General features: G+C 38.8%; 1 protein-coding gene across 2 annotated transcripts in view; it reads left to right on the top strand.

Moving 5' to 3' along the window:
- Positions 1-27,475, top strand: part of ndst2a (N-deacetylase/N-sulfotransferase (heparan glucosaminyl) 2a) — an 85,885-nt gene that overhangs the window by 7,650 nt on the left and 50,760 nt on the right. Inside the window, exons 2-3 of one of the 2 annotated variants that reach the window (XM_079472618.1) lie at positions 6,117-6,221; positions 25,184-25,237. The gene's annotated coding sequence lies outside the window, so the exon portion shown is untranslated. The remainder of the gene's footprint in view (positions 1-6,116; positions 6,222-25,183; positions 25,238-27,475) is intronic. The other variant, XM_079472619.1, reaches the window with a different exon arrangement.

The following is a 27,475-nucleotide window of genomic DNA, read 5'->3' as shown; positions in this document are numbered from 1 at the left end:
AGAGTTCTTGTGCGTTTGTCCTCTGTGTTTCCCCCACACATCAACATTTCTGATCGTAAATATTCAACATGTTGAATATTTAAGATTTGCGATCGGGGCGGCTCCAATGTTCTTTCGGTCAGGTTCATTCACCCTTAACACACATCACACCACAGGGAAATCTGATAAGATTATTTTAAGAGCCGTTTAAGATCATCAGGACTTTAACTAGCACTGTCGGAAGTGGAGAAATCGGCCCGATTATCTTTTGGTGTGGCCCAAGCATAAGTGGTTAAAAACACACCGCCATGTTCTGGGAAACCAGTATAAATCTGATTTTGAAATTTTATATACATTTTTGGTCAGACCGCCCAGCCCTAACCAAACACATATCCCACTAGACGAGTTCATGTGAACGAGATGAGATTTTTTTTGACTATTTTAAAGAAATCCACAATGATTACATATATAGGGAAAAATTTGTCTTTTTCACCTTAAAAAAACAAAACATTTAGGCATTATAAAATCAACTTGTATTTTATGAAACAACTTAAACTTCTGTTTTGATGAATTATATTATGCAGTAACGATGTAAACACTGCAAAATTTTGTCACAAACTCAACTGACAGGCAGTAATTGCACAAAAGTTATGATTTCTTTTTTTAACAGGCGCAGCTTTTAGTGAAGAGCTGTGGTTTTTTCTCTATATACTTTTGCATAGTGCACGTGCTAGCAGAGGTGGCGATCAGAGGTGAAGATTATCTTGGTCTGTAGGAAAACCCATGAATATTCTCTTTAACACCGGAGGGATAAAGGTTGAACTTGCCACAGAATGCAATCACTTTGTGATATTAGTAACAGCTGATGGTAGCAGTCTGTTTATATCAGACATTTTGATGTAACTGCAGTGTACTTCGACACTGTAAACAAGATGGCCTGGTTTAGTTTAGGTTGTGTATGTGTGTAAGCTAGGCCTTCTAATACTTCAAACCATCCTATCGCTGTTTTCTTTGGCTCGTAATATTGTCTTTTTATAACATAAAATTGAATGGTTAGCGAAGAGGACTATCAAGGGAAGCAGTATTATGTTTAATTTATCATTTGTAGTGCTGGGTCTTAATGGATGTAATGTAATTAATTGTGTAGTTTTAACTTGATGCATGTTTTCTGTTGTGTCATTTAAAGTATTTCTCGATTAAGTAAACCGTCATTTTAATTATTCAGGTGAAACCTTATAAAGAACAAAGACAAAAAAAAACATCAGCTTTTTTCTTGTCATTTTCCAGCATCAAGCCTCTTGGCACAAGTATAAAATGCTTCGATCTTAATTTTTTCATTCTGATTTATTTGCCTAAATCTCTCATCTTAACCTCAATGTGCATTGTCAGATACATTTTCTGCCAGGCAGCTCTGATTTTACAGTAAGAGGGCTGTTTTTTATTTTAGTTCTTTAATTATCATTACTTTGGTCATTTCTACTGGTAGTTCTTCATGTTGTTGTTGCCAGGGCTTGAGATTAAGCATTGTCATGTGGTTCTCCTTCGGAACAGGTACATTTGTCATTCAAACAAATTTGTCCGATTATAAATATTACTTGTCCGAAGATATAAAATTACTTTTTGTTTGAAGTCAGGGTTTTTCCTACAGAGAAAATTGGAGGCGGCTGCCTCCATCGAATTTCGTAAGTTCATCAGAATTACTCATTTGAACAGATTTGTTTAAACTGTTTAAACTTTTCAGTCACTAGTGAATATAAAAGATCAGTGCATCATATAAAGCTCAGTGAGCCACCATAGAACGCAGGATGCGAATGTGCTTTGCTCATTTAGTAAGACTGGTAAATTAAGTTGGCTATTGTGGGCTGAAAAGTTAGTTAAAAAGCTACATTTGTTTAAAAGAAATTTGTTTGGTTGAATCAAAGTAAAAAATTTTGTTTCTTAATAATTGTAATTTCATAAAATTTTTTTAGAACGTTTAATATGTAAAGTGGTAGTTTAAGCCACTTAAAGGTACAAGTAGGGCAAGATCAGGTTTGCACCACCTCCGCCTCTTTTTGAGCCAGGAAAAACCCTGCCAGTGTCAATAAAATTGTTTCGGTCAAGTTTGCTTATAAGGGTTTTAGCTATTGTCCACTGCAGCCACCTAAATTTGTCTTATAGCAATCGTGGATAAGTGCCATATAATTTTTAGTTTTCCTAAATTTGTTTTGTTTTTTCGAAGTGATTTCATTTTTTTACTATACAATAGTGGTATATTTTTCCACATAAACTACTGTAGTATACTATAGTGATATTTACTATAGTAAACTGCTGTAAAATTACTAGGTACTTTAGTGTTTTTTTTATCTTACTATAGTTTACTAGAGTGTTTACTACATTTTATAAATTCATTACAAGGGTACTACAATTTCCTTTTGCAAATACTACAGTATTTTTTGTCTGAGTGGTCAAGGTAATGGGACCTTTACATTGACGGGTCGCCGGGAAGACGCTTGAGTTTTAGTGTCTGCTTGGTGATAGCTGTAGTCAAACAGTAAAATCCTCGTAAAATAAACTCTCTGAGCAGCTCTGGAGATGAAGTTCATGTGTTTTTATCCTCATTCAGTGCAGACGCAGACAAATTCTCGACCATCACTCGTGTAGTATGTTAATCCGCGCGCCTCAGGCACACATAACAGCAGATGACATATTCTGCAGGATTCCGCCTCCGCATCTAGATAAATGGACTCAATGCACTGCGCCATTTATTATTGTCACACACAAACAAGCACAACCACAACAACTGCAATTCACACAAACACCTCTGTCTAATGCACCTATTCTTATTATTCTTATCACTGACAGATTTTCTTTTTCGTATTGCTTTTTTTTTGTCTGGACAGTCAAGTAAAATTTCTCATAAAAAAAATCTCATTTGCACATACAAAACAGTCACTTCTCCCGGACAAGCAAATGTCAAACCCTGGTTGTTACTAAACAGTGGCCAGTTGGTAGATCCTCAATGACAGAATACGTCTTCAGACATACACTAGCTTTTGTTTGCAAGATGTGTGTGTGTGTGTGTGTGTGTGTGTCTCCGTGTCTAAGTAATTCTGAGTCTTTACTTTCAGAAAGTTGCATGTTTCTCTGTTCTGCTCTCCTCTTCATTCATTCCTCTTCTGAGACATGCCTCTGTTTAGAGGTATAGCGTCTCTCCCTCCACTCACCCTTTCCCCCTCGCATCTTCTGTCCTTTTTTCCCCTGTCTGTCCATATCTGTCTTTCTCTCTGGTGATTCTGTTTTGTAGTGCGTGTCCTAGCGGAGCCTCTCGGCTGATCTGCCTTTGTTTCAGTCTGAATGAGCACAGTGTGGAGGCAGGCTGGCGGATAAACAAGTTTCAGGCAAGCAGTCACAGCTCGCTCTCCCACTTAAGCTCTCACTCTCTCTCGCTGTCTCACTTTTTTCTTCCTTGCAGTGCACCACAGGAGGGAGAAAAGCGTGATGAGCTTCTCTGCTTACTGGCCTCTTCCTCTCTGTTGAGCTGCATGCATGTTTTATTACATTGTCATCAGAGTCACAAAAACAAGCATTTGTGTACAAGAATTAGCCGCTCCTTTGAGAAATCCATTGCCGTTTTTCTTCTTTCCCGTCTGTGTGTAGTTTAAACACTACATGTTTTAATTTCCCTTTTTCAGTTTCATCAATGTTTTTTCTCATATTCTTGTTTAGGCTAACGCCAGCTCACACTCAGCTCATAGTGTTTTGGATGTAGTTTTGGGCAGATTTGTGTTTCTTGGTCTGGATCGCTACCAAACATGAGCAGAAATCCAGTTGGCAGACTGATAGAACGAGAGATGCTAAATTGGCCAATGACAAGATACTGTCTTGATGCCTCTTGGCAGAATCAACTACTCAACTTCTGGTGCTTTGCAAATGCAATCTTTATGTCTGAGAGAGAAATTTGTGATTTGACTTCTTTTGCTGTAAAAGGACAACAGGTGCAGAGGTAGTGTTTCTCTTTTCTGTTCAGCTTGTTGAAGTTATAAAGCAATTATATTAGCAAACCATTTTACTGCTATAATGTGAACTTAACTGTGTGTTCACACTAAGCGAGTATGAATCTTTACTGTGTGTTCACACCAAGCGCGAATGAAGCATTAAGCGCGAGTGATTTACATGTTAAGCAATGCAAAGACGCGATAGACCTACTTGTGGTGCGATTCGCGCGAGTTGAAGAATCTGAACTTTGGCGAAAATTCGTGCCGCGTTAACCAATCAGGAGCCTGCTCTAGTAGTGACGTGATTATGACATAGCGAGAGGAGGCAGAAATCTGAAACACCAATGAAGGACTGCGCCTCCGAAGGATTTGATGGACCCAGACACGGCGCCGAACGAGTCTATGTCTATCTTCAGCCTTCCATAGCACATAATGCGCAGCTACCTGCTCAACAAAATCCATGTCCGCCATTTCACAATTAGACGGGAGCCGCCTGCCAGAAGCCCCTCCCATGACGCGAATTTCACACGCGAATAAAGCGGATTTCTCGCATGAATGGCGTGAATTTCACGTGCGAATGAAGCGATAACAATCCAAATGTTCAAGCTTCCAACTACTTGCGAATAACGCGTTTTATTTGCGCAAGTCGCGCTTGGTGTGAACACACAGTAAGAATGAAGCAGGATATTGAACCAAAAATATATTATGGATTTTACCCATCATGAGTGGTCTGTGTTTGTTAGGTGGTTGGGGGACGGCTCTAGAAAACATATGTGCGCTTGATGTAAAAGGAAAAACTAAACGTTTCATTCTGCTTTATGAATATGAACATTGTTTTCCTTAGGAACACTATGTACTGGCAAATTATTCTCAGTTTAATTTCTCATTAAAAAGTTAATTAGCCCCATTATTTTATACATACATATTTTATTTTATATATACAATTTTCATTTTGACTTTGAAGACATTTTCCCTCTGTGTTTAAGTTGGACAGATTCTGTTTGTCAATACTGTATTACATGAGTAGTTCAGGTGTGTCTCACTCCCCCCCCCCCACCCTCATTCCCAACACAGGGACTCATTGTTGGCACTTTTGCTCCTTCATTAAAGCACACTTAATTAGAGTCATGTAAACAATGGGACTTACTCGGCTCCTATAGAAATGCAGCTCATTGAATAACAGAGTAATTTGTGTTTGTGCGAACACAGTGAGGTGAGAGGGTGAACAGGGAACACGATTCAGACTTGCGGCTTTTTGGCATGATTTACATTTACAGATTGTGCACCTGTAGAGAGCGTCATTCTCTGATGTTGACAACAGAAGCATACATTTCCAGTTTTAATGAGGTCTTGTCTTAATGAGCACTGTATTATTGAAGATTCAAAGTGTTCTTGTTGTCCACACGAATGTTTATTTAAGTCTTTTTTTAAGGCTTGTTTGATGCTTGTTTGGTACTTGATTAGTGTTTTAGTGCTATGTGATCAGCATGTGTTGCTTTATGAGATTGATTAAAATCTTTATAGCAGCCAGATATTTGCAAATGAATACTGACTGATTGGTTGGCAGTAAGTCCAGTTGTCTGAAATTGTTAACATCAAACCAGACTAGCACACATTTGGTTGTTTACATGCTGCCACAAAACAAGTGGCTCTGCGTACCTTGAACATCTTCCAATAATTGATTATGAAGGAGAGTCAGAGTGTAAAAATGTTTAAAACAAATTTGTTCCAGAAATGAAGGTTAAGACGGCTTTGTTGCACTTCCATGTTGACCTTGTTTAGCTTCATGTTTCCTTTATACAAGGTTAACGTGAGAACTGTGAGAAACAAAGCCATGTTGTTATAATGTCTTTGAAAGTGGCCGCATGTGGTAACTTTCAGACAAGAAAATAAATTGTTGGGCGAACTAACGTTTTATTTTTTTGTGAGTGACTCCTCGTGACGCACACTTACAATTTTTTCTTTTTTATTCCTTTTTGAAAAAACACGTGTTGCATGCTAAACACAGCACTAAGCAATACAACCAGTGAAAACAGTCTAGATCAGGTAAAAATGTTTAAGATCATGTCAGTAACCTCCGTTCATTAGGATGAAGATGATTGTAAAGTGCTAGTGTTGTTCTGACCAATATAATCTTAAAATGTTTTTCTGTTTTAACAGGTTGCTCCTGAACTATTCATAATGGAGACTTTTCATCTTTCCTCCCAGTCTCTTCATTTCCCAGCCCACGCTGTAACTTTGTCATTGTGAGGAATTGAATATCAGGTTGGTTTTCAGTATTATTGTTTGACATTGTACTATATCGCTGAGCTTATATGTGTCCTAGCTGTAGCAGAATTCTCTGCCTCATAGAGTTGAGATTTCAATTGGATCTGGTGTGTGTGAAAGAGATTGGCTTTAACCATGTCTCCAAGGCACCAAACTTAAACAGAATCTTCAAACACATTTTTGTCATGAATATGGTAGGGAGTCATTGCAGGGAGTTGAACTGTTCTGCAGGAAGGAAGACATGGCATGCATGGACCAATGGTACTTTAATCCTCCATATTGGAGTGTGTCATGTGCGTCAGCGGTACCAAATGGTTCCTTTGTCACTTCTACTTGCAGTGAGATCAGTCAGTCACTGGCTGTCCTATTAGCCAGCAGGGTGCCACCATGGCAAGCACTTCTCTCTCTCTCTAATCCAAACTAAGCCTGCTGCTGTATAGTGTCACAATAGATGAGAGATTTTGTTTTTATTCTCTGCTTTTTCATTTTTAAAAAGTCTGTATGTGTAGATTCTGGTTTTTCCCTTTATATTTACCTTTTGCTTGTCAGCTGTGTCCTGACAGGCTGCATTGAATGAGATTATTCAGCAGATCGCCTGTTTGACGTCTGCGCAGCACAAGTGTGACACCAAGGCAGAGGTGTGACTCTGCCGTCGCTTCATTTTTGTAACCAACCATTTATATATCAGCTTTGATGATTCAAAGGTGAAGTCTTGTCTTCTTCCTGTAAAGGTCAGACTGTCACCGAAACATTTTTGATGTCTTTTTCTATAGGCCGCACATATGAATGTTGTCCTTACAAAAGGTAGTAGTAGATTAACATTGGCAACTAGCCATTTTTGGTCTGATGTTAATTAGTTTAAGTGGCAAGGTCTCCTTAAAGTGCACAATCTTGCAAATAAATGTTCACTTAATTCTGTTGGGGTCACTGAATGCATAATGTAAATAAGCAGAAATAAAGAAACTGGTTTATTCAGAGCCATTCATGGTCAAGTTTTTGTTGAAGTTTTGCCAATATGCAAACACAGAGCAACAAGGCTGTTAGGGATTGAAGTTCTTGTACACATTTTTGATGGCCAGGCACTGCAAGTGAGAGATTGTTTTTATCATTTAAAATGCTCCCCCCCACCTTCTTTAAACTCTCAGCAGGCGGTACCGGCCTTTATGCCAGCAGGTGTGTGTCACTGTGTGTGTGTTGGAGCAGTGTGTTTTAATACTTTGCAGAAAAATGGCCTTCCATTAAATTCGTCATCCATTCTTTTCAACATATGAGGAAAATGAGATTAAATGGGTAGCACTGATTGTCCAAAGGAAACAAAAGGCCTTCACCATTCCCTCCCTCTTTCTGTTGTGAGTCATACGCTGGGGGTCTGTCAGAAATCCCCCTATCCAATATGCTTGTCTTTTACACAGTTTTTCAGCTCACAGGGCTATTCCATTATGTCTTGCTTTTCATTTTTAGCCATCAGTATGTTCTTCCCAAAGGTCTGAGGTTTGGAGTTTGTTTTCCCTCAGCAGAGAGAGGCACATAGCAGTCTGGGTTAGCAGCCTGTTTAATAACTACAGAATGGGTTACAATACGAATGTAAAGTTCACCGCAGCCCTATAAAAGAATGTCTGGGCTTGAGTTGGAGAATTGCTCATGCTGACCTCTGTTAATGTTCGAAGGTTTAGTAAAAACCTGGTGTTTTTCAACTTAAGTGTAATTTATGTTTATTTGTAAAATTACTATAAAATAGATTTTTTTTGAGCTTGTGCAAACTGTATCCAGTTGATTGATGCTCACAGAAAAAAACTAAAGTACAACGACAACTCAAAATTATTTGATGAATAAAATCATACAGTTTTTGTTACCATACCTGAATTTCAGTGTGCTGCTATTCTGCACAGTTTAGAAAGTGTGACATTAAATGTTAATATTACGAATTGATGCCTGAGATTCATTAAATATGATTTTGACAAACCAAATTTTGGTATCTTGACAATTTTATTTTGAAATGGATCTAAAAATAAAATCTAGACAGATGTGAAATGGTAATGTCTTATCCAAGTACTGCCTACTACACATTTTGTTGTCTTGCCTAAAAACATAACTAAATGTCTATTGCACTAAAGTCAATGGGAATGGGAATTCAGAACTGTGACAATGTTTCAAGCTACTGATGTTGTACTAGACTCTTGTGGCAGACTGCTGGTTAGTCTACAAAGGCTTAGTCTCAGTGTGGATCTTGCTAAGCATGAGGGCAAGAGACTACATCAGCCGTTTTCTTTTTGTGCTGTGCTCATGGCAAGTCATTTTTCATGTGTGTTTTGGTTCAGGCCCTCTGGCTTTTACAGCACCTCTGAGGAATTTAGTGTAAACCCCACCTACTTATTTGATCATGTGATTTTTTCTCTTTTTTTTTTTCCTCTTTCTCTTCGTCCCCACTCTCTTGCCTCTGTTGCCACTTAGCATTTCTATTGGAATTCCAGGTGGCAAGTGCTGCTCTGATTTGGAATAACGTGTGAAATGTCTAAACTTTATTTGCTCGTGCCAATAAACTGCTCATCCTCACTTTATACAGAAATCTCAGGTTGTTTCTCACATTGTTCACCAATCAGGTGTCACGTGATATCATCTTTTTGTTAGCCCCTCCACTTCTGATTTTCCACTATTCAATCCGGCCTACCTGGCCCATCCCTCTTTGCGCTTGCCACAGTTAAATTTTAGTCTTACTTTCTTGAAATTAATCGTGGCGTGTGCTTCCCAGAATTTCAATCTGATTTGACATATCATGTCCTCTTAAACATGCATCTGTTCGTTCACACCTAAAATGTACATTACATACGTTTAATTCGGCTAGAACATTGACAACCCAGAAGCAAACCAGTGTTCGAACTCATACATATAAGGTGTGTTTTTAAAGATGCAATCCCGGTGTGCAAAATTATATACATAGTGTGCAATGTTACAAGTGCTCAAATTCATACATGCTGTATATGGTGTGTGCACTAAAATATAGAAATGTCTATGTGTTGTACGTGTATTGTGTTCAAGTGCTCATGGATGGTGTTCATGAAGTTTGTGAGGCCTACAACTAAATTGGACTAATATATGAGGCCTATAACTAAGTGCTGTGCAATATTACATTCGAAAATGCACCACACATGATTTAGTTAGTGAGGTTTCATCTTTTTAACCTGCTGACCTCACTGTGACCCAATTGTATCCATGGTGACCATCCCAGCTGTGGATAAGTTGCAGCAGCCGAAGACTTTGTGGCTGCATTCCAGCGCTTGCATGTCTGCACACGTAGAGACACAGTTACGAGAGTCCTGCCCATTTACTGAGTATTATGGGATTGTAACTTAGAGACTGTTTTGAGGCAACTTGAGAATTTGAATACGCTCGGGTTAAAGACTGTTTTGAGACGGCCTAAAGGGCCCGCCATGCCAGGGAGTAATTATTTTGCATTTACATAATGTACATTTTGAAATATAATGTTACTTGGCACATAAAATAATCGGACATCACGGAAAATATTTCTCAGGTTGTTCTTAATAATAAAACAGAATGCATCTCAATGCTTGCAACTCAAAATGAAACATCTTGCTTTCAGCTGTTTTTGAAGATGATACACTTTAAAATACAACCGTTTCTTTTAAGTATCATGTTGCACCTATATTTAATTGAAGAAAAAGCATTTTAGTAAATACAAATAAAATAATATTAAAAATCAATAATTGTGAATAAAATAATAAACCGTTTTGGCATTGTTCATATCTTGACATTTTTCGCGTGCTGATATTGTTCCGTCCATGACCTTCCCCTTAATGAAACCGGTAAATTTCCCAATTCAAAGAAGGCGGATCATCAGAGAACACCTACCTATTATGTAATGGTTATGAACCAATTTGATTTTGAATCGAGTGTGCCGGGCCCTTAAGAGTTTAAATCCAAAAATGCATTATTTTTCTTGTCAGAGCACTTTATGCGTTACAACATGATCTTTCAGTTTGCAGGCTTAAAGTGATACTTCACCCAAAAATGTAAATGATGTAATGATTAACTTACCCTCAGGATGTTCCAAACCTGTATACATTTCTTTGTTTTGATGAACACTGAGAATAATATTTGGAAAAACATTAGCAAGTTTCAATTCTGGGACAGCATTCATCTTTTTTCTATTGTTTCACACAAAATTCTATTTTTAAGAATTTACAAAAGCAAACCATTCTGGGACACCTTTGACTACCCTTTTAATTTGATGTCACGATGTCCTAGAGCTGGAAAATACTAACATTTTTCCAAATAACTTTTGGACAACTTAAGGGTGAGTAAATTAAGACACAATTTTCATTTTTGGGGAACTATCCTTTTACAAAAGTTTGGTTAGGTGGGATGGAAAGTACAATGCGAGTCTTTTGGAATATATTTGGAAGCAGACATTTTTGAGAATCCGTTTAGTAATGTGGAAAGTTTAAAACATGAAAGTATTAAAGTTACACCATGTAGCTTTTCACCCCTTTGTGAGAAGCCAGGCCAATGTTGATTTGTTCTTTATTGTTGACTCTTACTTTCCATTTTTCAAGGTTTTTACATAGAATCTCTGTGCAGCATGTGTGAGGTTTTGTTCTCAATGCCCACATTTTAACATCCAGCACCAAGACTCTGACCTATTCATTACCACGACAACTGTTTTGTCGCAGTGACCATTCCTACACGTTCACTTGCACACTGTCTGTACTCCGTGTCTGTGAAGGACAGAGGTGTAGCTGTCAGAAGCACAGATCTGAAAACAGCATGCTGACTGTGTTTAATGGGCTCACTGCTATTATATAAGGGTGATGGGAATGAATTGTTTCACAAGACTTAACTTGCCTTTAGTACAGTGAATGTTTTCTTAAATGCTTCTTCGTTTTTTAGTAGCTCTCTCTCTCTCTCTTTTTTCTCTGTCCCTTGCTCTCTGTAAAGCTCTCTCACAGTCTCTCCTTTATTCATGTATTGTATTGTCCCTCATTTCCATCTATCCATCCGCCATTGTTTTCGGATCCCTGCCTATTCGCTGGGATTCTGACCCCTACCAGTCCTTTTTTTCTACAAATATGTGGAAGACTCAGAAATGTTGTGAATAGAACCTGATCCAAAGTCTCCAAATGTCTTGCTAATGGCTATAGGCTTTGTTCACTGAATGAGCCCCTGACTCCAGACAATCTGCCAAGAAACCATTGCCTGTGGCTCGCTTTTTACAAATAAGGGGTCATTCTCCTCTAATTCTCAGTCTGTCCCATCATTCCCTCATTTTATTCTTTCTTACCTTTATTATTTAGTTTCCGACTTGGCTACCGACACTGACAACAAGGCGAAAATGGTGTGAAGATGTCTGGGAAATGAACCATGTTCATGTGTCTCTGTGTTTGTAAGCCGTAATCTTTCTCACGAGCTCATACACACACTTTCACTGGAGCCTATCTTTTTGCCACACTTCTGCGTTGTCGAGTGCTCTTAAGTCCTGAGGAGGCTTTTGCATTTCGCCTGCCATCCGTTGGGTTTAAGTGGGGTTTAATGCTCTGACCTGACTCCTGATCAGCCAATTTAGCTTGAACTGCAATGGCACACAGAGTGAACGGGCAGATGCCACGCCATGGCAAGAAAAATCTGCCTCATTAATTAATCATGTTGAAACGATGAGGTTATATAGAAGCAGAAACAAGACAAACAGTGTTGGAGACAAAGAATTCAAGGCCTTGCAGGACAGTACTTAAAAAAAGCCAAGTTTGGAAAGGGTCAGGGTACTGTGTAAGAGAGATTCTAATGCCTTCAGGTAATGGTAGAGGATATCCAGTTTGAAGGACATCTCTCTGTGTTTCTAGTGTTTTTTTCTTTTCCTCCCCCATTTCTGATCACTTCAAGGATCAGTCCTCCTCACCGGTTGCTATAAATGTAGATTCCAACATGAAAAAGCTTGATAAATCTTGGTTCAATTTAGGCTTGGGCCGGTATGAGATATTGTCTGTATGAAAACCTTTAGCGAAAGTTTCACGGTATTGCAAATATAACACTAAAATGTGTTATTTTCAAATTACTGCTTATACAAAAAACAACTTATCAACTGGACACAAATACATTTTTTGAACCAACACTCATAGAATCTATATGTCAGGTAAAAATAAAACCTTAAAATAATAATACTCTTTCAAAAAAAATGATTTTTGTCATGGCCCATATATAAGGCCTAAACATCAAACATTGCATAACATGACTTCATTATTTATTTCTGTGTAAATGCATCTCATACGTGTATCACAGACAATTTTTGTGGTTTTGAAACCTTGACTCTTTCAAACCTCTGTATACCTTGAAACAGGTATTCGGCCCATGCCTAGTTCAATAATTCATAGTAACTTTTAATCAGTTGATTATTCAATTCAAACCATCTGTAAGATGATTTATTCTCAGCCCATATCCAGCTGTGTATAGAGCATCCCTTCATCTGTGGAGTCAGGAATCTGAAATGAAAAGGCTGGATCGTCGGTCCATATGGTCGAGATTCAAAATGGCCCTGCTGGAGACGTCATGAGAACTTTGTGCCATGCTGTTTAAGCAGTGCAGGGTTCCAAGCGTCTTGCCAACATGTCAAGGATTCACTGTCCATGGGGCTGGTTGTGAACCAGGAGTAGGGTTTTATTGTAGAAGATTCTACAGGTGAAAGTCCTCTTTGACCTTTCCACACGCAACCTCTCTGGCACTGTCCATCTACCCTCGGCTCTTTTGATTCTCCTCAAAGAATTCATGAAATGTGTTGTTTTTGACCTATGATTTTGTAGTTAATGTAAAGTTAGGCTATATAGTTAAGGTTATTTATTGGATAGGATTCATGTCGTTTATTAAAGTCTGAATAGTAATATAATAGTAAATAAGTATAAATGTTTGTTTTGCGAGAGGAATGAATTGTTGATGTGTATGTGACACAAATTCCACCATCATAATAGTACTCACAAAGCCAGTTTTTTGTAACCGCACACTCTTACATTTTTTGTACAGTAATTTGTTCTCTGTTGCACACGTGTTTGTTCATTCTCACACAGTGTAAGACCTGCTTAACGGCTTTTTACGGCCCCTGTAGGCGAGGAGAAGTATTGCAGTATTGCATTCATCTGTGTATGTGTGTACAAGGCAGAGATTGCCCAAGACTTTTAGATGTGCATGCGTTTACTCTCTGAACTTACTGATCTGAATACCCAATAAAGTTAGAAGTCGTTTACATATTTTATGTTTCTGTTGTCAGACTTAAATTAATTTAATGTGTATTTGAGCACGCCACGCTGGCATCTGATTAAGTGACAGATGCGTGCAGATTCAGAAACAACACCTCAAACAACGTTATCGCTGTGTTATTATGAAAAGTTTAAAGTGATTTTTAGTTCGCTTTAAAAACATGGCGAAACAAATTAGACGGTCGTGAGCCGTTTCTGCTTACTTTAACTTTAACTTTACGGCAGTCGAATAACCTTAATTATTCTTTAAAAAAAGGCTTCTTTCAATTCATACATATTTAATGCTTTTATTTCAGAGGCACTGCAAATGCCAAAACTTTAAGTGGTGAACCATACGATTTGTTGTTAACCACTTCACCCCAAGTATAAGAATATACTGGGGTTGTTGATAGTGTTGGTGTTGTGTATTTTAATGTAAAAGGATTAGCTAACAGAGTTTCATGTGCTTTACAAAAGCATGCAAAGATGAATTTGCCTACAAAATGTTTATCCAGTCTAGCGTTTTATTGTAAATAGTGATTTATAGTGCGTGTCCGTGCACGCTTGCAGCAGCTGAGCTGTGCTATGCAGATGAAGAGAGTGAATATTTAGCGCTATCTTTAGGTCTGTGTTACAACACACAATGCTTAAAATTACATAACAACACTAAACCTGCAAACGATTATTTTGATAATCGTCCTATCTATCGATTATTAGGGTGATTAATCTTAGATTATTTCACAGACTAATAAGTTGTTTTTACCATTCAGCTTTTAAGAAAAAGTTAAAACATTGAGTTATACCTATTTGAACAAAAAATTAACACAATTACATCAGCTTTTGAAATTGTTGTTTTAATAAACTTTGAACAAACTATACAGGTACACATTTTTTTTTGTTTTCTTATTTTGTCCATCCGAAATCACACACATGCTCCTATAAGCATTGTTTACTTTTTTTTGTTCTCTTTCAGAAAAATAAATTAATTTGCTGCATTACAGCAGTAACAATTACAATTGTACTAAACAATTATTATAAAATTATAATATTTGTGTAGTAAAAATGAACCGACAAGCAGAAAGACAATTATTATTTAATTACAGTAAAAGTAACTGACATGATATAACTCTTCCTAACATCTCCATCTCTAAATCATCATGAATATGGAACAAAACAAAGACAAGTTACCTCTATAATACCTAATAGTGTTGGGTATTAACAGTCCTTTCAAAAAGACTTAACTCCTTTTCTGTTGTTGAACATCTATCTACACCATTTGTTGATATATTATTAGTACTGCACTGTCTAATAAAAAGGTTTAAAAATGTACCGATAGTTAGCTGGAGAACACTCGCCTCTCATTCGCTGTATTTGTGCTGGTGACCCGAAATGTCATTTTACCCGTCAGATTATCCTACCAGGCATGCGCACATCAATGTTTTCTTTTGCGCTATAAAATCATTTTTTCTGTAAATTTTATAGTACTACGGGAATCTGATAGTGTATTTTCGCTGTTTAATCATTATACTTTTTCATTTGATAGTGGTAGTACAATTTGAAGGGGTATTGCGCTGTAAATGAATCCTACAGGGTTTTTTTATGCTAGAAGGACAATCTGACAGGGTATTAACTAGGGCTGTTTTGGCCTTCATCAATTACAAAAACAAAATAATCAAGGTAAACGATTAATGTGCCGTATTCCATTTTGCAAGGATCCTCTCTTTTCTTTTAGTATAAATCCACAGCGCACACATTTCCTTCACAGTGGTTCAGCAGTGCTATTTCTTTACATTTATTTTTCAGTTAAATTCAGAGTTTAAAAGGCAAGTTTTTCTATGTTGTTTAAAAGGTTAATGAGTAATCGTGTTAAATAATCGGGATCTCAATATTGGCCAAAATAATCGCGATTTAAGATTATGTGTGATAATCGATCAGCCCTAGTATTTGTTCTGTAAAATTAATTAGTGTTTATTTTAAGCCGGTACGACTATCTGACAAGGGTATTTTGCATTGTAAAATCATTTTACAATGTAGGACATTTCGACAGAACACCTTGATGTTTCCTCTTCAAGTGTTTCAATTTGCACGTTGTGCTCTCCTGAAATGCAATCTGTCTTGCATGTATTGCGCACAACAGCATTCTTGGTTGTAAATTGTGAAATTTTCCCAAACCTTGCTAGTTCGGTGTCATTTGCACTCCATCATAATTCATGCTGTATTTTCTTCTGCAATCGCATTTGGGAAGGCTGCGTTACACACTAGCGCCACAACGCCGTAGACGTCAAATCACGATAATGCAGGCTTACATTAAGTCACAAGATGAAATGACTTCTCAACAACAAAAATGGTCGAAAATTAGGTTCGCAACCCTAAACACTTGTTTTTCCTTATGACCAAAACGTAGATAGAGGTGGTGGGGTTCAGTGGGTGACTGACCATCAAATTTTTTCTCTATGTAAACAAAACTTTGTGCCTGCTTGTACCAGTCACTGCAAATTATTTTTTCGAGAAATGCAGTTAACAGTAAGTTTCACACACACAGTTGCATATTTTTACTGTTAATTTATGTAATTCCCTTTGTGCTGTAATAAATACTAAAAGAAAGGAAACTTAACAAGAGCTTGTATCTTGAGACTTTTTCCCCCCTGAGGACGCTTCCTACTCACATTTCACAGCTGGAAAAGACATTGTCACTTATGTTGCTGACTGTGTGTTGAAGATAAGGGCTTCAGCACGACCAGATATTAAACAAGGCAGTTTATAAAGAGGACTCTTCCTGTGTCTTATGGACAGCATTTCCGCTGAGGAGTAAATCTCATCAAGGCCTTTCCTTTTCCTGAGAGGTTGGGGTGGTGGCAACCTATTGATTTAGAATATGTTTACACTAAGCTTGCAATCTGGAGAGTTACTGAGATCACATCCCTCTCGCAATTACCTCCTCGGTAAGATGAGCGCTATGATGAAAAAAAAGATGTGAATAAATCTACCCATAACAATTTAAATATCAGGGATCTGCGCATGCTTCTGAAATATGTGAGAATAGGCTTTTTTCAAAAGTCAGGTTGCTTTGTAAAGCTGTTAATAGTTGAATAAAGTTTAGCTTTAGGTGAGCCGATGCGAAACTTGCGCAATGATGCTCGTTGCGTGATCGCTTTTAACATGATGCCCTCCTACCTCCTCTCGTGTGGATTCACCAGAGACACACAGTGCAAAGACAAGCGCCAGAATAAACAAACCTAAAGACTGAGAGTAACTAACAGTGCGCATCTAATAGAGAGTGAAGAGCGATGAAGACCCCATATTTGTTGTACATTTTCATAACTTGCCTACATTTTAACTATGGTGAGCATTTAAATGTACTGTAATACATAAATAAATAAAAACTAAGAAACATTTGGAATAAGGTATAGAATTATAATAGGAAATTGTTACTGTGAAATATATCGTTAACATGAAATAAAATGACTCATTCTGTGAAATTTGTAGATTTTTGGACATTCTGCCCACCCCTATTCTACAGTATCACATGCCACATGTATTAATAACACAAGAATTGTCACTGTGTCTTAAGAGTTTCCATCCCACGTGACTTATGGTGACAGAGAAGGTGTTTTTTATATAATTCCTGTGGCGGGGCAGATAGAAATCTGATAATTTCCTGATGTGTTGTGACTTGTCTTATTGTGGATTGGGTGAAAGGTTTAAAGTTATTGTGACTCTTACTCTCCTTCCCCATCCGTCACTTTCCCCCACTGTCGCCTGTTCTCGCATCATACGAGTCCATGCTCACGTCTTTTTGTATTCCCCCCTGCTATTCTGACATGTCTATTCAACTCACATTTCTTTTCCTCGACCCCCACTCGCTCTTCTCCTCCTGGTGTCTCTCCCCTCTGTGTAAATCCAGCTGTTGTGTTAATAGTTTTCCTGCCGCCTAGAGAGCAAAGTAATGAGATTTTGTTTGGAAACCGAGACCTTTCAGCTTGAAGTGACGTTCATGTATTTTATAAATGTACATGTTTATTCATACACTTGGCTAAAGGGCAACCTATCAGCTCAGCTGCCACTATTTTATGCCTGCTTCAACCACTCTCTTTTTCTCTTACTGATCATTTCAGTCATCACATCGGTCCATTGTCCTATTATTCTTTATCCAACAACACTGTAAAATGCACACCTTTATGCAGGTTTTTGTTAAACTCATATTTAAATTAAGGTAAAGCTCTTTTAGGTAAATGCTCTAAAGGTAAACTCTTATTTGGCTGTGGCATGTATTGCACTCTCCTAAAGTCCAATGTAACGTCTTAAATGGTGTTTTTGTGTCATCTGAATTTTTGTTGTTGTTGCATAAGCTGAATAATTGAGAGCAAAGTTAAAACCATTATGCTATAACAAAAAGGACTATGCCTTAAAGCCAAATTTTTTATTCATGGTAATGAAATGTGACATCTGTCCTGACTAAGGTCCGTTTAATGTGAAACGTGCGTGCATGAGACAAAGGCAGACAAAAAAAGGTCTCATCATTGAGCTAGCGTCTGGATGTCTTTCTACAGCTTTTTTGCTTTTTTTTCATTTTATTAGCTCCTTTGCTATTCTTGAACAGTCTTGTTTTTTAGATGGCTTACATTTTTTTGCCTTTAATAACTGTTTTTGTTATGCACTGACTAACACAGACATGACCTCATGTCTATATCAAGTGCTCACTTGCTGTGTACCTCACTAAAGCCCCAGTTACACCTGGTCAACACTAAATCAAAATAGGATTTTCTGCCATATGATTTTCCAATTCTTATTTGAAGTAGTTAGAAATGTCCACATGATGCATTTGTAGTGTAAATGCTAAACATGAGCGCAATTACATTTCGCTCACCTCTCAAAAAAAAAATGCTCTAAAATATGTGTTTTAAATAATTATCCAACTAAGCATTTTAAAGTATTTAGCAAATATACATGCAAAAAAAGCAAGTGGCAAGGAGGCTGTCCCATGTAAGTGATGTGTTTATAACAGTTTGTATCAGCTGACAGCTTGATTTGGATTTTTGTCAAGACGGAGATGGCATTTTTGTCAACAGAAACGGAGCTTTTGGAAAACGCACCTGTAAGTGGATACATTTTGAAAACGCAATTTTCGCGTTTTAGTGTGGATGAGGAAAACTGAGGTATTTAGAAACAATGACATGTTTTGTGCATGCTTAACATTTTAATAGACAGAATATTTAAGTACTCGCAGTTATTGTTTGGCTGCAGTGCACAAGTTAAGTTTCACTTTCGTTTTTACAGATTTATAGTCATTCGCTAACCGCAGCAATGTAAAAGGATTTTTTTTTCATGTTTTCTGACATTTCAGTGTGGATGGGCAGCGTTTGGGAAACACTTGAAAACGCTAGTGTGGACGAAGATCGTGTACTGGTGTAGACTGAGTCTGAGATTGATGTTAATACTAGGGATGCACTGATACCATTTTTAAGGCTGAGTACGAGTTGTTTCTGGTACCCACCGATGCCAGAGGTATCAGTCTTTAGCATTTTTACGATTACGAGTACATGAGCTTATTATTGGGCCTGATACCGATACTGGTATCTATGCATCCCTAGTTAATACCAAGTGTAAACAGGCCTGAGCCGGTCTCCTTCCCATGTGAATAAGCTCCATCTGTCTCCCTCTCCCCCGCCTGCTTCTGGTCTTCATGTGCAAGCAGGCCTGTCCTGGTCGTGCATGGCCTGAAGGTGGAAGTGTAATTTCCTGTGGCAGACAGGCTGGGAACAATTGGTGGTGGTGGGGTTGAAAAGAAACAGGCTGTGAATCCACTGCCCTATGATAACTCAGAGGCATGCTGTTGCATGGGTGCTGAGACCAAACCAATAGGGGAACATTAAAGAAAAATAAGCTCCTGCTCTTCCCATCCTTTCAGGGGGTTTTGTGTTCAGCCAGGCCAGAGATTCAGGCTTTTGTGTTTTCTCAGTCTGAGAGTGCGGTGCGCAAGAGAGGTACATTAGTGTCGCCTCATTGCCATTTATTATGCTCCTCTGTTCTTCTGGAGCGCCTTGGTAATACGAAAATAATTGAGCTCTTTTCGAGTAAATGCCAGGACATTGTGTGTTTGTGGGAATTTAGTTCTTTGTGTTTGGGTGCGTCTCTCCATGTCTTGATCTCGATCAGACAGTGACATAAATTGTAGTACTAGCGTGTCAGTGTGTGTTTGTGTGGACTTCTGGTAGCTCCCACCCTTCCTAAAGACCAGGGGTCTCTACCATCCTTAAATATTGTCCATATTGGTCAAGACTGTTCCTCACTAAAGGGCTGGGGTATGTATTGAAGAGCCTTTATACAACACTTAGACGATTACAACCTTCATTTACTTCATGCATATGTTTACCCCCATCTTATTTGCTACACCCCTCATCTTATTTGCTATGTTTACCCCCATCTTATTTGCTACACCCCTCATCTTATTTGCTAAGTTATTTAAACCATTTGTTCACATTATTTTCTGGCTAGCTGCCTCTGTTTGTTAGTCACTCTTCCGGTGAATTCTTGGGCAGCAGGCCACCATGAGCAGCATCTGTACGGTCACTCCCCACATGAAAAGCAGTTGTTTGTTTAGGATAGTCTATTGTGCATTAAACCACAACTTCATCTCTTCAATGGGTGACTGTAGGAGTAACGTCTGTTTGACTGTCCATCATCGCCCACTGAAAGAGTCTGTTGAGAGCTGTTGTAAAACCTGTTCTTTGATCTTGAGAGCTGTGTAAAAAATAAACAGCTTTTTTCTGGCAGCTTTTTGTTTGTAATTTAAAGATAATTAAATTCTGCTATTTCCCATTCAATTCATTAATGAATAGTAGCTTTCCTGTAGCTCAGTGGTAAGAGCCTTGCGTTAACAACGCAAGGTTGTGGGTTCGATCCAAGGGATTGCAGATACCTATGTATAAATGTATAGGATAATGCAATGTAAGTCGCTTTGGATAAAAGCGTCTGCCAAATGCATAAATGTAAAATGTAAATGTATCATAATCGAGCAGCCCTACACTCGCTTTATGCTGGTTGTACATTCCCTATGATTTAATAATAGTGTATTTTGTGTTCTGTGTTCCTCTTTTCTCTTATTTGTCTTCCAGTGTTCACCATTGCTTTTTCTCTTTGGGTCACCCTCAGAGTTCGCGTTTGATGTAGGCTGTAAGAAATTGAAGCTGTAGTTTTGTCAGCGTTCCTTCTCTTCTCTATCGATCTATCGGAAAGAACGAACTGTTTTACCCATTTTTTACTCACATAGAGAGCCCAGGGAGGATGTGTATTAATCCTTGGTGCTACCTCTAATAGAATTATCAACTCCTGATGTTGTGCGCGCCATAAATCTTCGCCCTACTCGCCGTCTTCCTCTTGTCAGAAAGTGCAAGAGTGTGCACTTCTCCTACGGTGCACTTTCCAAGTAGCATGTTTCATATTTATTTTCTCTTCCCCTCTATCGCAGCAGGGAGGAGTGGAGGAAGTGTGTTTTGCAAGCATTTGACGTTTGTTAAACATAGTGGGTGCTCTTTCAGTGCATTGTGGGTAATGTGAGGAGTGTTTTAGAGAAGGTTGTTTGTGTGTAATCGTGTAAAACAGGTCAGAGGTTTCTCTGATATGTAAACATAATACCAGTTTATGAGCAAACCTTGCTGCTCCCTTGCCTGCGTTTGCATATCTTTAACATAAACTATTATTTAATAGCACTGAATTATTACTTGTAAATCTCCTGATGGAGAAACCTGCTGTTTGTGATTTGTATAACTCCTCCACGCTCATTAAGAAGCCATAACCTTAAGTGAATGCTGCAGACCTATTGTGGCGAGGCAGATCGCTGGATCTTACCTGCTTCATTGATTCTTGAGTCAGATACGCTAGACCTTGGTGTCACAGCCTTTCTTACTTGTTTGTCTTTTTTTATCTACACTAGATCTGCATAGGATGTAGGAACAGTCCCGGCATAATTATGTAAGAGGCAAACAGGCTGTGGCAATCCCCCTCTTGTTATTTGTGTGGGACCACAGAGATCGTTGCGTCTTATCAGATATATAAGCCTGAGAGCATTCTTTTGCGCAAATGTGCCTATTCATCAGTTAGTGCAGTTGTGTACTTGTGCCACTCATCTGTTTGTGAAAACGCAAAGGGGCTCATTTTTTGTAAATGTAGACATTTAGCCAATAAACTTGTAGATGCTTTCAGTAACATTTTAAAGCATTCCTCACCCCCTCGTGTCACTTCAAGCAATACCATTTCCTTTTATATGAAGATATGAGAAAAGAGAAATTTACGAGCAGCTCTTTTCCGTAAATTGGAAATGATAGTTATTTATGTTGCCATTATAAAAGCACAAAGCGTTATAGGTAATGCTTCTTTGTGGCACACAGGGTCAATTAAAATTTTTGTGTTGTGTAACTTTTAATTGAATGTTTTTTCTTTGCTGTTTATCCACACATGCGTGGATTTTCTCCTCAAAAGAATATACTGAGAGCTGAGAACAGTGCGTGTGGAAAAACCTTATGTTAAATGTATGCACACATTCTCACGCTTAAAAGCAATGGGTCCTGCTCGCTCTTCCCACACACAGCAGCCCTTATAGATGTCTCTCGGCCCACTAATCATAAGTGGGAAGGTCCTTTTCATTACCCGACTCCTCCTGCTGGGACCGTGGCAGCTGTACTGTTTGTGCTGAGAAGATCGCAGGAGCTCGAGCTTTCATGCAGAAAAGACCTTGAAGAATCTTAAAGTATTTTCTCTCTTAACAAAACACAACCTGTTTCCAAAGGCAGACCTGACTTTTCTTAATGCAGCTATCCATACACTAAATGAGGAAAGGGTAAAGAGGAAAGGACTGTTCCTTTAGAGGAGGTGCACACAGGCAGTTTGTTGAGTTTTATAAGCAGTGAAGGAAGGAACAGTGGCTTGCAAAATGCATCCGGCAGAATAGATTTCCATTGGCATTAAAGAGTACGTATTACTAGATCATGTAAATAACATTTCAAGCAGTGTGTTATGTTGCCGTCCGTGAATGTAAGCACTCTGCCAAGTTGTAAAGCCGAAGGTGAATGAATAACAAAGTTATTGGCTTGGAAAAAAGGGAGTCAACACGAGTCATGCCCCGTCTGATTCGCGAACCGCTGCAGATTTACATCACTTCATATAGTCCCCCCCCTACGTTTTGCTAGGACTGCCTCCGAAAACGTCACTCTTCTCTCCAAACACTGTAGCTTGGGAGCCTCATTCACGGTAGACCAATCACAGCACACTAGACCAGGGCTCCAGACTGACTTTTTTACTAGGAGCTCTGTAGCCTCCTCATTTGAGAATCAGGTAAGAAAAAACAATTATAACAAAACAATAGTGTTTTTACATCTTGTATTTATGTCAACTTGTTGTTGGACACTACATAAACCAAAATAGGACCTTAAAAATCAAGGAATATTATACTCTGCCCCACCCCCTCTTCCTCCCTCCCGTGTGATTCTCAGGTCCAGGAAGTTTTTGCATCTTTGGTATCAGCAGCGGAACGGCAACAACAGGATTGATAGAAAATGCGCACACAAATATAGACCCATTCAGAGGTACAAGACGCTCCATACTGGACGATAAATGAGCTGTTTTGATGCGGTTCCTGCTCTCTGTGTTTGGAGTTGGCCGTTTATTGTGGCTGTGCGCACCGGGGTGTGTATGTTTGTGTTTAAAAAAACAAAGAGAGAGAGAGAGAGAGTGTGTATGAGTGACCTTTTAGTGGTTTGGGTTCCATTGGGGGCAGATTAATTACTCTGCAGCATTAGCATCATGGGCCCCGTGGTTGTCGGCTTGCAAATGTCACCCCATGATCTTCAGCCACTCTGATTAAGAGTGAATGTAATAAGAGATTGCCTTTTTTTATTTGTGAAATATGTTTTCCCTTTTTGGCCTCCGTTAACTTCTCTTCTCAGCACTCTTGAATGGTTCTTTCTACTTTAAAACTGAACTCTGTAGGGGATTGAAGGGTACAGATGAGCCAGAGTTCCCAGCGTAGTGTGAGAATTAGGTGCGGGCCCAAGTGCTTGAAAGTGACAGCTTTGAAAACAGTAACTTTCCAAAAAAAATGTGTTTCAACGTCGAAACATTTTATTTTTAATATGATTTATTACCACGGCACATGAGGATGCATCTTGTCCTCCAATTGAAATGATAGATATTTAATGTGTAAAGTATGTTAGAGTTAGAGATTTAGAAAGGAAGTATCAAAGAGAGGACGACTGGAAAGAAATGATTTATATGCGTGTATGAATTGGCTAATGCTTATGTAAATGGGAAACAATTAGTTTTATATTATATATATTAAAAATCAATTATTTGTTTTGTCAAGTATTGATGCATGTCATGCTTAAGTGATTATATTCCACAGCTCTTGTGAATAAGTACAGGACTCACTGCTTGCAGTGTGTTGGCATGCTAACGTAAAATATGCCTGACCTGTGACATCCTAAAATGGTCAGATGGAAATAGAAACCTCTGGTCTGCGCTGTGCCATGTTTTGCTACACAACACAGGTAAAATCTCACTATACTAGACTACTAATCCTCACCTGCTGGAAAACTGCTTGCTGCGTTTTTTTCTCTCCTGCCTCACTCTCTTTCAGTCTGTTTTCCATTCTTTGCTCTATCCCCAAGCGAGAGGCTCTGGGTTTTACAATAGGATTAGATACAACAGCCACGGCAGAATCTGTCTGGTACAATTGGTACTGTTGTTGTTGGTTTGTTAATTGGTGTGTGAGGGGGGGGAACAAGATCAAGCAGTGTCTTAATGAAAGCTGCTTCTGTTGCTTACCACCTGAGACACCATTCCTCAGCCATAGCGCCAGATCGTGACCATGATCTTTTATTTGTCTTACTCCTGCAAGTCAATTTAGGCATTTAAATGTGTTTTTTCTTCAAATTGTAGCCAAGATTTTGTAATTTTTAAAAAATATTTATTTGTTTTTGTTTTAATATTATTCATCTACTTAACTATACATCAGCAATGGTCTGTGCAAGCATAACTATATGTGTAACATAACATTTATGAATGATTCATAGTTGAAGTCAATCGTGTTGCATTATTTATGTACAGTGTCGGCCGGCTGGTCGTCCGATCTGTGATGATTGGCATTTGACATGTAGAGTTGTGATGCACTATAGCACTTTGTGTTAAGTGTCACAGTCCAGAAGGCCTTGATCCCTAGAGCTCCCACCCAATAATTTTATATTTTTCAAGCAACATGGACCGCTTGTTTTGTTTGGACCTATAGACTTGTATAGAGTACGTTAATAGAGTACTACACCTTTAGTAAATACAGCATGTAATGTAGATGTGTCACATGAGGTATCTATCTTTGGTATCGTTGCATTTTTACGAGCACATAAGCTTAGTGTCGAGTATCAGTGTATCCCTAGTATCTGATTTAAGCATGTAAAGATTAATCTCTATCTGAATATATCACCCTTAATCTTAATGTTTCACTTGTCAGTGTTGAACTGAAAGACACATGGCCATATTTTCACGCTGCCTTAAATAGATTTTTTTTCTGTGTTTAAGAAGGCATTTAGTGTCTTCTTTTTCTTATTTGGTCTGAGAAATATAGGATGAGGGAAGGTGATATTGATGTAGGTCTGAACAGCAGGGACTCAATTTGTGAAGCTCTGAGCTGCATCAGTAATGATCTTTCTGTTTCTTCTTGCTTTTATTTTTTCTCAGTCTTTCTTTCTATCCAGCTCTCTGCCTGTGCTGTGGTGGACTTTCTTCACTAAGGTAAGCTATGTAAAATTGTGTGGACCTTAAATATTATTGATATGTAAAGTTACAGTAGTGTCTATTGGTATATTGGTGTAATGGAAATGAAAATGGATTCTGTCTTCCTAACCTGAAACAGTTTTTCTCCATTAGGGAAAGGAGGTGCACAAATACACACACACACAATGAGTTGTCCAAGTGATCTTGGAGACAGAGCTGCTGTGTATATTAAAGCTGTGCTGCCTTGGATGAGGTTTTCTTTTATATCTTCTTGCTTTTGCTGCGTAAACTGTGTTTTCCTCTGTCTCGGATGCTTCCAGGCTCACCCGAAATCTTCATATCTCCTGTTTTGCTGCTTTTGAGGTTGTTTCCTCTGTTCAGGGGAAGCCTCTGTAGTTTGAAGTTGTCGGCTCTGCAGGGTAATAGATGCAGGAATTGTTTCAACATTCAGCTGAAGGTATTCAAGCATTGTTGGGATGGCCACGGTGCTTCTTCACTCCTCCACTTTTCTTCGCCTTTCTCCACCTCACTTTCTGTACTTTTCCTTCTGCAACTAAAATGTAACACCGCACTTACCCTGCTGAGGATTTCTGTTCCGTTTTTCCAACTAGTTTCTTTTAGTTTTTTTGTAACAAGCAGATACAAACATTGGTGACCCCCATCAGACGGATGTTTTTGTGGTTTGTTTGCATTTTTTTAGCTTGTTTGCATTGGATTTATATTTTGCATCCTTTGCTTTTTCTGGGAATCAAACCCCTGACCATAGCGTTCTGCCAGTTGAATTACTGGAACACTGTTTGTAGGAATACATTTTATTATTTGTAAAATTGGAGCATCTCCTGGCCGTACTCTTTCATTCTAACTCTCAGGTTTTATTTTTGCAGTAACTCCTGTTTCTGTAATGTCGTTGTGTAATGTAAAGTAGGTTCAGGCAAAGATTTGTAATGCCCCCTCTGCCTTCGCCAGCCTACGTGAGCATCTGCAGAGACTTCTCTGTGAGGAGCATCTAAATATGAAACAAATGAAATGCATTTCCAGGAAGAAACAACATCAGGGCTGATGATTAATATGATTTACTCAGCCGGCAACCGAGCAGACCTGTAGGTTTACCTTCCCTTCTGCTAACCATGGGAGAGTATTTGTGTTTAAACCGGCTCCCAGAAGGGAAGGCTATGTGAGTGCAGGTTGAAGGCTGTGGCTGGTAATTGCGTAGCTGCAAATGGATTTCTGTAACACAAGCTGTAGCGCATTTAATGTAGTTTGAGCCACATGCTCAATCACAGAATGAAGGATGACCTCCAGCACGGGGCCATGCTGTCTCTGTGTTTACCCAGAGGGTCTCAGCCCAATCTCTGCCCCCACACCCCCGCGCAGCCATGCATCTTAACCAGGACCAGGCAGTCCTGAAACTTGCTTTTTTTATCTGTTGCACTGACTCTGAAAATACACAATACAGACCTTCCCTCTTCCTTTTTACCCCTTCAGTATTTGTGACTGTATTTCTGTATTATGTGCACTTCTATTGTCTCCATATGGCAGTGTGCTAAGAAGCAGACCTCATAGATGGGCTTGATGCCCCAATGGGCTCGTCTGTCCCAGCCTGCTAATAGATTAACCAGATTAGTCTGTTCCCTGATCAGAGCTTATAACGCTGATCACCTTCATTGATCCGATTGATCAGGGCCCCACTGAGAATGCCGAAGTGTTCCAGCGCTGCCGGTGATGTGCTGTCCCTGACCCTAATGTGTCCTGAGGGGAAACCAACCCACGCTGCAACTATACAGATGGACCACCTGATTATTACAAGCCTCTCTTTCACTATGTAATGGGGTGAGTGAGAGCAGAAAACAGCAGAAGGATGTAAAAATAGTGTTTGAGGGCTGGTTTGAGACAGATAGAGTGAAAACTAAACCTGAGACGCAGCATCCGGTAATTGACAAGCATTTCCTGTCATCAGTATTGGTCTCTTGTCGTCCTGAACCAACAGAGGTTCCTGATCCTAATCAGCCTTTTCTGCGTAAGATAATCGGCATACACAATCAGTCCTGCATTGACCCAGCAATCTCTCATCCAAGATCCGCTTAGAAATATATAAATACACTAATCAGCGAGTCTTGTTGAAGACAGCTGTTTGTATCTGTGCAAGCCTCATCATAATTTGGTATGCTACTGTTGTTCCTGCTTTGGTTTAGCACTGATAAAAGTTACTTAAAAGTTTTTTCTGAGCACAAGACCTTGTTAGTTTCCCTGCCCACT

The sequence above is a fragment of the Barbatula barbatula genome (genome assembly GCF_947034865.1).
Source record: "Barbatula barbatula genome assembly, chromosome: 14".
Lineage (NCBI taxonomy): Eukaryota > Metazoa > Chordata > Actinopteri > Cypriniformes > Nemacheilidae > Barbatula > Barbatula barbatula.
Note: the sequence above shows the minus strand (reverse complement) of the source record. Positions and strands in the feature narration are given on the sequence as shown.